At 46.9% G+C, this 11,934-nt stretch overlaps 1 non-coding gene across 1 annotated transcript; it reads right to left on the bottom strand.

The window, feature by feature from the left end:
• Positions 1-8,484: 8,484 nt before the first annotated feature.
• Positions 8,485-8,556, bottom strand: TRNAE-CUC (transfer RNA glutamic acid (anticodon CUC)). Its single transcript has one exon. It is a non-coding gene; the product is annotated as a tRNA-Glu (tRNA).
• Positions 8,557-11,934: the final 3,378 nt, after the last annotated feature.

Here is an 11,934-nt window from a genome sequence, read left to right as displayed (position 1 = left end):
TCTCTCATACCCTTTTCGGATCACCTTATCAGGGTAACCCCTCCTTGACAACCTCGAGGCTAATTCACTTGCTTGTTTTTCAAAGTCCTGAAGGTCACTATTGTTTCTTCTAAGCCTCAGGAATTGACTATATGGAATCCCGTCTTTCACTTGAGATGGGTGCAAACTATCATAGTGTAAAATCGCATTCTTCGCCACCTCTTTCCTAAAGCCTTGTGTGACCAATACCCCATCTCTGACTAGTAATTTTAAGTCCAAAAACTCCAGGCTGTCACCTCCAAAGACACTTGTGAACATCATATTCATCGTGTTAACTGAATTAAGATGTTGACCAAAGTCCTCAAACTTTTCTCTGGTATCATCCCACACAATTAGGACATCATCCATATATCTCCAATAGGCTTTAATGTGTTTTACATAAGGGTTACTAGAATTATAAATATACAATTTCTCAAAAATCGACAGAAATAAATTTGCGTATGAACATGAGGTAGGACTCCCCATGGCCGTGCCTTTACACTGCCTGTAAAACTGATTATCATATTGGAAGGTGTTATTCTCCAAGATAAATTTGAGGGCCTCGCAAATAAATTTCACAAAATCTTCTGATTTATCAGTGTATAGTAATACATCATGGATGGCCTGTATACCCACACTATGAGGTATCCGGGTATACAGCGCCTCTACATCAATAGAAGCCAGAGAGAAACCATCAGTCCAATGGAATTCGTCCACAAATTTCAGGACATCACTCATGTCTTTCAAATACGAGGGTATCTCACTCAGCAGTGGTCTAAGTACCCAGTCCACAAATTTCGAAAGGTACTCAGTCACCAAACCCACCCCCGCAACAATGGGTCGCCCAGGGGGGTGGGTGCGGGACTTATGAACCTTGGGGAGCAAGTACCAGCTAGGGATTTCTGGATTTACTGGCACTAAGCGTTCCGCTAACTTCTGGTCTAGAACTCCCTTCTCTACATAACCTCTCAAAAATGAACGTAGTTTCTCTTTGATCCTATTGGTAGGATTACAAGATAGTTTCTCATAAGTATCATGTCCATTCAGCTGACGCATCGCCTCCAGATCGTATTGTGCTGAGGTCCATATCACCACACTCCCTCCTTTATCAGCCTTAGACACACATAATTCTTGGTGTTCAGATAACCAATGTAAACCCTTCTGCTCATTCTCTGTCAAATTGCATTGTGCTTTGGGATATATGAGTGCTTTAATGTCCTTTTTAACAGCCTTGAAAAATAAATCAATCGGTCCTCCTGGGGTTAAACGTGGATTGAACAATGAAGGATTCCCTCCACAAAACCGACTACTCTCACTAGTGGCCTCAGGGATACTACTACCAAAATCACCTACATCTGCAGCTAATTCCGCTAACACTTTAGTGCATTCTAATTCCTCAGTACTAAAGCCAAAAAAAGGGGAAAAACCTAACGGTCCTACACTGCATAGTAAATCACTTTCATATTTCTGCTGACATATTTTATTAGGTTTCTGTGCAAAAAATTTATCCAAATTAATTTTCCTCACTGCTTTGTAAAGATCAATTTCAAAACCTGGATAGTTGAACTCCTCCGTGACCCCAAAATTCAGACCCTTAGAAAGGACCTGTAATACTTCCTCTGGAATAATAGCGTCAGTAAGATTTTCAACTATATTCTCAAATGAGTCTAATCCCTCCAAGATACACCCTTGCGTTTTTGATAAAACCTGCCTCTGGGTTTTACTCTTTCTACCTCCTCTCCTAACCTTCTTTCTAAAGGGAGACCCTGTGGGTTTTTTACTCCTGAACCCTGTTCACCTCCTTATTGGAGACTCCGTCGTCCAATAATCCTGGCTTCGTCGTTTACGATAGAATTTTTTCTTGTTATTGTAATTATAATATCTCCCTGATTTTCTTCCTTTATTCTGACTGTTCCATGAAAAAACATTATTCGTGTCGTAGTCACGTTTATCGCGAACAAATTTGTCCCTCTTGATTTCTTTAATTTCTATTTGCAAGAGATTCATCTTTTTCTCCAAATTCTTAAAAAATATATTTCCTTGATTATCTGACATCCTAGTTTTAATTTCCAGTTTAGCTTTATTCAATTCCTCAGTGATTTTAATATGCTCCTGTTTCTGCTGTTCCAACACAATCCCCACTAAATTAAGAGCATGTTGCATATGTGCTTTTTTCCATGCATCTACAAACATTTCACTGTCCTGGAACTGAGAAGAAACCTTAAAACTTCTCAACCCTCTTGGGGCTCGGCCTGCTTCTACATAGGCTTGCAATGAATTGATAGACCAAAAATGACGTGCTTCTTTATCTGCAAGTGAATACACCCGGTGCTCCAGTGTTTTAGTGCTTAAAATTTGCAGCTCGTCTTATAAATTACAAGACGAAAAAAACGCTCCCGCATCTTGCCTGCCCGCATCAGGTACTAAGTCCCCATCCTGTACTGCAACCTCCATGTCCATATAATGCCCCTTCAACTAGCGTGCTCAACTCAGAAATACAAAGAAATGAAAACCAATGTAGAAGAAGAACAAGTGGCACTGCTAGTAACCACAGGGTCTAAAAACAAAGGATACACTTTGGAGGTATACAACAGATAGGTACTTGCACATGGGGTCCCATCGGCGGTGCTAGGTGAAACAGAACGATATCAGTAAAAGAGCAAACATAGAAAAAAACCACACCTGCACTCACCGCAAGGGTACCGCAATTCCGGCCTCACTCAAACGGTGCCTACAATCCACGATCGGGCATATCAGAAGTGGAGCGCTCAGAGAAGGCGACTGCCGGCGGTTTCACGCAATCACTATGCGCTTCATCCGGCCTCATTCACGTCATGGCGCTGTGCAACCTAAAATAGTGCACCTGCTGGGATCATGTGATCAAGATGACGTATGCCACAAACCAACAGGTAAGGAAATAATGAAAAAACTAACCTAATCCTATTACCATGTATACTATTAGAACACTACTTTTAATGAACTACCTTAAAATTATAAAAATGGAGATAGATCAAGTCTATCATTCAGCCCCATTGGGCCCTGTGCATCCAAAGTAAGAATCCAATGAGCCTCAGCTCGCAGTAAAGCCCGTCTCCTATCTACATTGCCCTGCCTACTATTGATGCGCATCAGGCCACCAAACTTCAGATTTTCACAGTCTCCCTTGTGTACTTCTTGTATGTGTTTAACAAAACGAGGGGATCCTCCTCCTTTCCTCACCGAATAAAGATGTTCGCGGAACCGCACTCTCAATTGGCGTTCCGTCTTACCAATGTAAAACATTCTACATTCACTTATCATGAAGTACACAACAAAGGAGCTGCGACAGGTAATTAATTCTTTAACAAAGAAATTAGTACCTCCTAATGTACCTCCAGTAGAATTAGCATTATACTTGCAGAAGGTACATGAGCCACATTTCTTATTACCATATGGGAAAAATTTTGTAAGCCAATTTTCCTGTTTTTTCTCTTGCACACTATATTCATTTTTCCTTTTCTTGATTAAATCATGGATATATATATATATATATACAGTGACCCCTCGACCTACGATGGCCCCGACATACCATATATATATATACAGTGACCCCCCCCCCGACCTACGATGGCCCCGACATACCATATTTATACAGTGACCCACCCCGACCTACGATGGCCCCGACATACCATATATATATATACAGTGACCCCCCCTCGACCAACGATGGCCCCGACATACCATATATATATATACAGTGACCCCCCCCCCCCGACCTACGATGGCCCCGACATACCATATTTATACAGTGACCCACCCCGACCTACGATGGCCCCGACATACCATATATATATATACAGTGACCCCCCCTCGACCAACGATGGCCCCGACATACCATATATATATATATATATATACAGTGCCCCCCCCCCCGACCTACGATGGCTCCGACATACCATATATATACAGTGACCCCCGACATACGATGGCCCCGACATACCATATATATACAGTGACCCCCCCGACCTACGATGGCCCCGACATACCATATTTATATATATATATATATATATATATATATATATATATATATATATATATATATATACAGTGCCCCCCCCCCGACCTACAATGGCTCCGACATACCATATATATATACAGTGACCCCCCGACATACGATGGCCCCGACATACCATATATATACAGTGACCCCCCCCCGACCTACGATGGCCCCGACATACCATATATATACAGTGACCCCCCCGACATACGATGGCCCCGACATACCATATATATACAGTGACCCCCCCAACCTACGATGGCCCGGACATACCATATATATATATATACACATATATATACAGTGACCCCCCCGACCTACGATGGCCCCGACATACCATATATATACAGTGACCCCCCGATCAACGATGGCCCCGACATACCATATATATACAGTGACCTCCCGACCTACGATGGCCCCGACATACCATATATATACAGTGACCTCCCCGACCTACGATGGCCCCGACATAATTATATATATATATATATATATATATATATATATATATATATATATATATATATACACAGTGACCCCCCCCCGACCTACGATGGCCCCGACATACCATCTATATACAGTGACCCCCCCGACCTACGATGGCCCCGACATATCATATATATACAGTGACCCCCTGACCTACGATGGCCCCGACATACCATATATATATATATATATATATATACAGTGACCCCCCCGACCAACGATGGCCCCGACATACCATATATATACAGTGACCTCCCGACCTACGATGGCCCCGACATACCATATATATACAGTGACCCCCCGACCAACGATGGCCCCGACATACCATATATATATACAGTGACCTCCCCGACCTACGATGGCCCCGACATACCATATATATACAGTGACCCCCCGACCTACGATGGCCCCGACATACCATATATATATACAGTAACCCCCCCGACCTACGATGGCCCCGACATACCATATATATACAGTAACCCCCCCGACCTACCATATATATACAGTGACCTCCCCGACCTACGATGGCCCCGACATACCATATATATATACAGTGACCCCCCGACCTACAATGGCCCCGACATACCATATATATATACAGTGACCCCCCCGACCTACGATGGCCCCGACATACCATATATATACAGTGACCCCCCGACCTACGATGGCCCCGACATACCATATATATACAGTGACCCCCCGACCTACGATGGCCCCGACATACCATATATATATACAGTGACCCCCCCCCGACCTAAGATGGCCTCGACATACCATATATATACAGTGACCCCCCCCCCCGACCTACGATGGCCCCGACATACCATATATATACAGTGACCCCCCCGACCTACGATGGCCCCGACATACCATATATATACAGTGACCCCCCGACCTACGATGGCCCCGACATACCATATATATATACAGTGACCCCCCGACCTACGATGGCCCTGACATACCATATATATACAGTGACCCCCTGACCTACGATGGCCCCGACATACCATATATATACAGTGACCCCCCGACCTACGATGGCCCCGACATACCATATATATATACAGTGACCCCCCCCCGACCTACGATGGCCTCGACATACCATATATATATACAGTGACCCCCCCGACCTACGATGGCCCCGACATACCATATATATACAGTGACCCCCCGACCTACGATGGCCCCCACATACCATATATATACAGTGACCCCCCGACCTTCGATGGCCCAGACATACCATATATATACAGTGACCCCCTGACCTACGATGGCCCCAACATACCATATATATACAGTGACCCCCCGACCTTCGATGGCCCAGACATACCATATTTATATATATATATATATATATATATATATATATATATTATATATATATATATATATAGTGACCCCTCAACCTACGATATCCCGGACATACCATATATATATATATATATATATATATATATATATATATATATATACACACAGCAACAGAGCACACTGCCAGCACAAGGATATAGGTGAAACATGAACATGCAGATAAAACATGGAGACTATACAGCTATGGTGTAATAGATGCAAATGTGAAACTATGAAATAGTGAGGCACTTAGCTCGCAAATTTGTCTCCGCCGGCGGTCAAATAGCTTGGACCGTCCCACCGCGATAAGGTAGCCTCCTGGGACGGACCCTATACTGTGTATATGCCTCTGTGTGAACAGTTCAGTAAGCATGGCAGGATCTGGAACATCCAAGACACCTTATATACACACCTGATAGAGGGGGGTGGGGTGCAAGGCCAACATGGAGGTAGCCCCTCCCCCGTATGTGCAATACAGACAAAGAATAAGTCAGCCAGCACTTTAGTTGATACCAAACTATTATATGGACCTGGCCTACAGGTGCACGCTACTAGGCTAGATATACAGCAACAGAAGAATACAGCAGCACACTGCCAGCACAAGGATATAGGCGAAACATGAACATGCAGATAAAACATGGAGACTATACAGCTATGGTGTAATAGATGCAAATGTGAAACTATGAAATAGTGAGGCACTTAGCTCGCAAATTTGTCTCCGCCGGCGGTCAAATAGCTTGGACCGTCCCACCGCGATAAGGTAGGCCAGGTCCATATAATAGTTTGGTATCAACTAAAGTGCTGGCTGACTTATTCTTTGTCTGTATTGCACATACGGGGGAGTGGCTACCTCCATGTTGGCCTTGCACCCCACCCACCTCTATCAGGTGTATATAAGGTGTCTTGGATGTTCTAGATCCTGCCATGCTTACTGAACTGTTCACACAGAGGCATATTCACAGTGTAGGGTCCGTCCAGGAGGCCACCTTATCGCGGTGGGACGGTCCAAGCTATTTGACCACCGGCGGAGACAAATTTGCGAGCTAAGTGCCTCACTATCTCATAGTTTCACATTTGCATCTATTCCACCATAGCTGTATAGTCTCATGTTTTATCTGCATGTTCATGTTTCACCTATATCCTTGTGCTGGCAGTGTGCTGCTGTATTCTTCTGTTGCTGTATATCTAGCCTAGTAGCGTGCACCTGTAGGCCAGGTCCATATAATAGTTTGGTATCAACTAAAGTGCTGGCTGACTTATTCTTTGTCTATATATGTATGTATATATGTATGTATATGTATATATATATATATATATATATATATATATATATATATATATATATATACACACACACACAGTGACCCCCGACCTACGATGGCCCCGACATACGATCATTTCAGCATACGATCCCTCTCAGAGGCAGCATCAACATACGATGCTTTTGTATGTCGGGGCCATCGCATAAATGGCTATCCTGCAGCGCAGACTGCTTCAGCCACCACCGGATAGCAGTTTACGATGCCCAGTGCGCTCCGGTGATGGTCACTTACCTGTCGTCGGGGCTCCGGCGCGTCCTCTTCGGGATCCCTGCATCGTCTGCGCTCTCCATCGTCATCATCATGTCGCTGCGCACGCCGTCACGTCATCCAATAGGAGCGGCGTGCGTAGTGACGTGATGGCGGCGACGGAGAGCATGGATGCCGGGGAAGAAGAGGCCTTGCCGGAGCGTCAGGGACACCTCGGGGACGCGGCAACAGCGATGGACGGCGACATCCCGGGCAGCGGTGACGGTCCGGAGCGGCGGGGACAGGTGAGTACAACTTTCTCTATCAGTTGTCTTCAACCTGCGGACCTCCAGATGTTGCAAAACTACAACACCCAGCATGCCCGGACAGCCAACGGCTGTCCGGTCATGCTGGGTGTTGTAGTTTTGCAATATCTGGAGGTCCGCAAGTTGTAGACCACTGTCCTATACTTTACATTGCACGGATCCCTCAACATACGATGGTTTCAACAAACGATGGTCCATTTGGAACGGATTACCATGGTATGTTGAGGGAGCACTGTATAAGGGCAGAAGGAGATAGGTCATACAAAGACTGATGTGTGGTGTATGTGGGAGATGGGGGTATTGTCTCCCAACATGCACCTGCACCGCAAGGGATAGAGTATAACTGCAGTAAAGTACAATGCAATATAAACAAAGGACAATTCAAAGTGGCAGCATATGACCAGGGCACCTATAGAGCTCCTCCCACCTCAAACCACCGGACGCGTTGTCACATCTGTTTGCTTCATCACCCCCCCTGACGAAGTGAACAGATGATATATATCAGTGTTGATATCTCTATATGCACCTTGTGCTTTATTATAGAATATACAGCCTCTACCTCATCTCTTCTTCCTGAGTCTTTGTGGTACCTGTCAGAATACATGCTTTTTATATATATATATATATATTTTTTATGTAATCAGTGTTAAATAAAGTTTGTTCAAACCTTTGTTACTAATACCGTAGTTGTTTGGTCTCTCTTGTGGTGTGTATATTGTACAAATAATGTTACAAAGGGGAAAAAAAAACATATTTCCCTGACCGGGAATCGAACCCGGGCCGCGGCGGTGAGAGCGCCGAATCCTAACCACTAGACCACCAGGGAAGTCTATTGCCCAGCAGATTAAGATGGAGGAAGGATGACAGCAGCTTGAATGCCCGGGGGATCCAGACAAAGAGACTTCTAAAGGCGGTGTAAGGAGATTACAGCGGGATCATAAAGGACGGGGAAGAACAGTACGGACCTACAGGGGCCACAGGCCAGGGTATAACGTATATTACGAAAACATCCGGACACATTACGTCTTCTCCATGAGATGGAATCCCATTAAAATCCAGGCCCAATAAGACGACTAGTACTAATTATTAATATAGACAACTATAACTATTCCCAGGATTTCCCATATCACACCCAACTTTTCCTAGATGAGATATGTCCCTCCTGGTGTCCACATAGGGCAGATGCCTTAGGGCAGGGGTCTGCAACCTTTAAGACAAAAAGAGCCACTTGGACCCGTTTCCGAAGAAAAAAAAAAACTGGGAGCCGCAAAACCATTGGGACATTTAAAACAAATCTAACCCTGCACATATTGTTTCTTACCTTAATGCTATATATACAGGATCGGGCAGTCAGCTGTCAATCTGAAGGAAAAAAGGACATTCATTTAATGTGTAGGCCCAGGCCTGGGGTGGGCTTTTTTTTAGTTAGGCCCAGGCTGGGGCTTTTTTTTAGTTAGGCCCAGGCCTGGAGTGGGCTTTTTTTTAGTTAGGCCCAGGCCTGGGGTGGGCTTTTTTTTTTTTATTTTTTTTTTAGGCCCAGGCCTGGGGTGGGCTTTTTTTTTTTTTTTTTAGGTCCAGGCCTGGGGTGGGATTTTTTTTTTTTATTTTTTTTTTAGGCCGAGGCCTGGGGTGGGCTTTTTTTTTTTTTTTTAGGTCCAGGCCTGGGGTGGGATTTTTTTTTTTAGGCCCAGGCCTGGGGTGGCTTTTTTTTCTTTAGGCCCAGGCCTGGGGTGGGCTTTTTTAGTTAGGCCAAGGCCTGGGGTGGGCTTTTTTTTCTATTTTTTTTTTAGGCCCAGGCCTGGGGTGGGCTTTTTTTTTTTTTAGGTCCAGGCCTGGGGTGGGCTTTTTTTTTTTTTAGGCCCAGGCCTGGAGTGGGCTTTTTTTTCTTTAGGCCCAGGCCTGGAGTGGGCTTTTTTTTTTTTTAGGCCCAGGCCTGGAGTGGGCTTTTTTTTCTTTTAGGCCCAGGCCTGGGGTGGGATTTTTTTTTTAGGCCCAGGCCTGGGGTGGGCTTTTTTTTTTTTTTTTAGGCCCAGGCCTGGGGTGGCTTTTTTTTCTTTAGGCCCAGGCCTGGGGTGGGCTTTTTTAGTTAGGCCCAGGCCTGGGGTGGGCTTTTTTAGTTAGGCCCAGGCCTGGGATGGGCTTTTTTAGTTAGGCCCAGGCCTGGGGTGGGCTTTTTTAGTTAGGCCCAGGCCTGGGGTGGGCTTTTTTAGTTAGGCCCAGGCCTGGGGTGGGCTTTTTTAGTTAGGCCCAGGCCTGGGGTGGGCTTTTTTAATTAGGCCCAGGCCTGGGGTGGGCTTTTTTAGTTAGGCCCAGGCCTGGGGTGGGCTTTTTTAGTTAGGCCCAGGCCGGGGGGGGGGGGTCTTTTTTAGTTAGGCCCAGGCCTGGGGTGGGCTTTTTTAGTTAGGCCCAGGCCTGGGGTGGGCTTTTTTTAGTTAGGCCTAGGCCTGGGGTGGGCTTTTTTAGTTAGGCCCAGGCCTGGGGTGGGCTTTTTTAGTTAGGCCCAGGCCTGGGGTGGGCTTTTTTTTTTTTTAGGTCCAGGCCTGGGGTGGGCTTTTTTTTTTTTAGGCCCAGGCCTGGAGTGGGCTTTTTTTTCTTTAGGCCCAGGCCTGGAGTGGGCTTTTTTTTTTTTTAGGCCCAGGCCTGGAGTGGGCTTTTTTTTCTTTAGGCCCAGGCCTGGGGTGGGATTTTTTTTTTAGGCCCAGGCCTGGGGTGGGCTTTTTTTTTTTTTAGGCCCAGGCCTGGGGTGGGCTTTTTTAGTTAGGCCCAGGCCGGGGGGGGGGGGTCTTTTTTAGTTAGGCCCAGGCCTGGGGTGGGCTTTTTTAGTTAGGCCCAGGCCTGGGGTGGGCTTTTTTTAGTTAGGCCTAGGCCTGGGGTGGGCTTTTTTAGTTAGGCCCAGGCCTGGGGTGGGCTTTTTTAGTTAGGCCCAGGCCTAGGGTGGGCTTTTTTAGTTAGGCCCAGGCCTGGGGTGGGCTTTTTTAGTTAGGCCCAGGCCTGGGGTGGGCTTTTTTAGTTAGGCCCAGGCCTGGGGTGGGCTTTTTTAGTTAGGCCCAGGCCTGGGGTGGGCTTTTTTAGTTAGGCCCAGGCCTGGGGTGGGCTTTTTTAGTTAGGCCCAGGCCTGGGGTGGGCTTTTTTAGTTAGGCCCAGGCCTGGGGTGGGCTTTTTTAGTTAGGCCCAGGCCTGGGGTGGGCTTTTTTAATTAGGCCCAGGCCTGGGGTGGGCTTTTTTAGTTAGGCCTAGGGTGGGCTTTTTTAGTTAGGCCCAGGCCTGGGGTGGGCTTTTTTAGTTAGGCCCAGGCCTGGGGTGGGCTTTTTTTTTTTTTAGGCCCAGGCCTGGGTGGGCTTTTTTTTAGGCCCAGGCCTGGGGTGGGCTGGGGAGAGGGGTGTTAATGCTGCCGCGGGGTGAGGGGTTAACCAACCGTTAACGCTGCCATGGGGTGAGCCTGGTGACGGGTTAAGTTAGACCCAGGCCTGGGGGTGGGCTTTTTTAGTTAGGCCCAGGCCTGGGGTGGGCTTTTTTAGTTAGGCCCAGGCCTGGGGCGGGCTTTTTTTTTTAGGCCCAGGCCTGGGGTGGGCTTTTTTTTCTTTAGGCCCAGGCCTGGGGTGGGCTTTTTTAGTTAGGCCCAGGCCTGGGGTGGGCTTTTTTAGTTAGGCCCAGGCCTGGGGTGGGCTTTTTTAGCTAGGCCCAGGCCTGGGGTGGGCTTTTTTAGTTAGGCCCAGGCCTGGGGTGGGCTTTTTTAGTTAGGCCCAGGCCTGGGGTGGGCTTTTTTAGTTAGGCCCAGGCCTGGGGTGGGCTTTTTTAGTTAGGCCCAGGCCTGGGGTGGGCTTTTTTAGTTAGGCCTAGGGTGGGATTTTTTAGTTAGGCCCAGGCCTGGGGTGGGCTTTTTTAGTTAGGCCCAGGCCTGGGGTGGGCTTTTTTTTTTAGGCCTGGGTGGGCTTTTTTTTAGGCCCAGGCCTGGGGTGGGCTGGGGAGAGGGGTGTTAATGCTGCCGCGGGGTGAGGGGTTAACCAACCGTTAACGCTGCCATGGGGTGAGCCTGGTGACGGGTTAAGTTAGACCCAGGCCTGGGGTGGGCTTTTTTAGTTAGGCCCAGGCCTGGGGTGGGCTTTTTTTTAGGCCCAGGCCTGGGGTGGGCTGGGGAGAGGGGTGTTAATGCTGCCGCGGGGTGAGGGGTTAAAGGGGACCTCTCATCAAATAAACTTTTGAT

This window comes from Hyla sarda, unplaced genomic scaffold (assembly GCF_029499605.1).
Source record: "Hyla sarda isolate aHylSar1 unplaced genomic scaffold, aHylSar1.hap1 scaffold_682, whole genome shotgun sequence".
NCBI classification, from domain to species: domain Eukaryota; kingdom Metazoa; phylum Chordata; class Amphibia; order Anura; family Hylidae; genus Hyla; species Hyla sarda.
Note: the sequence above shows the minus strand (reverse complement) of the source record. Positions and strands in the feature narration are given on the sequence as shown.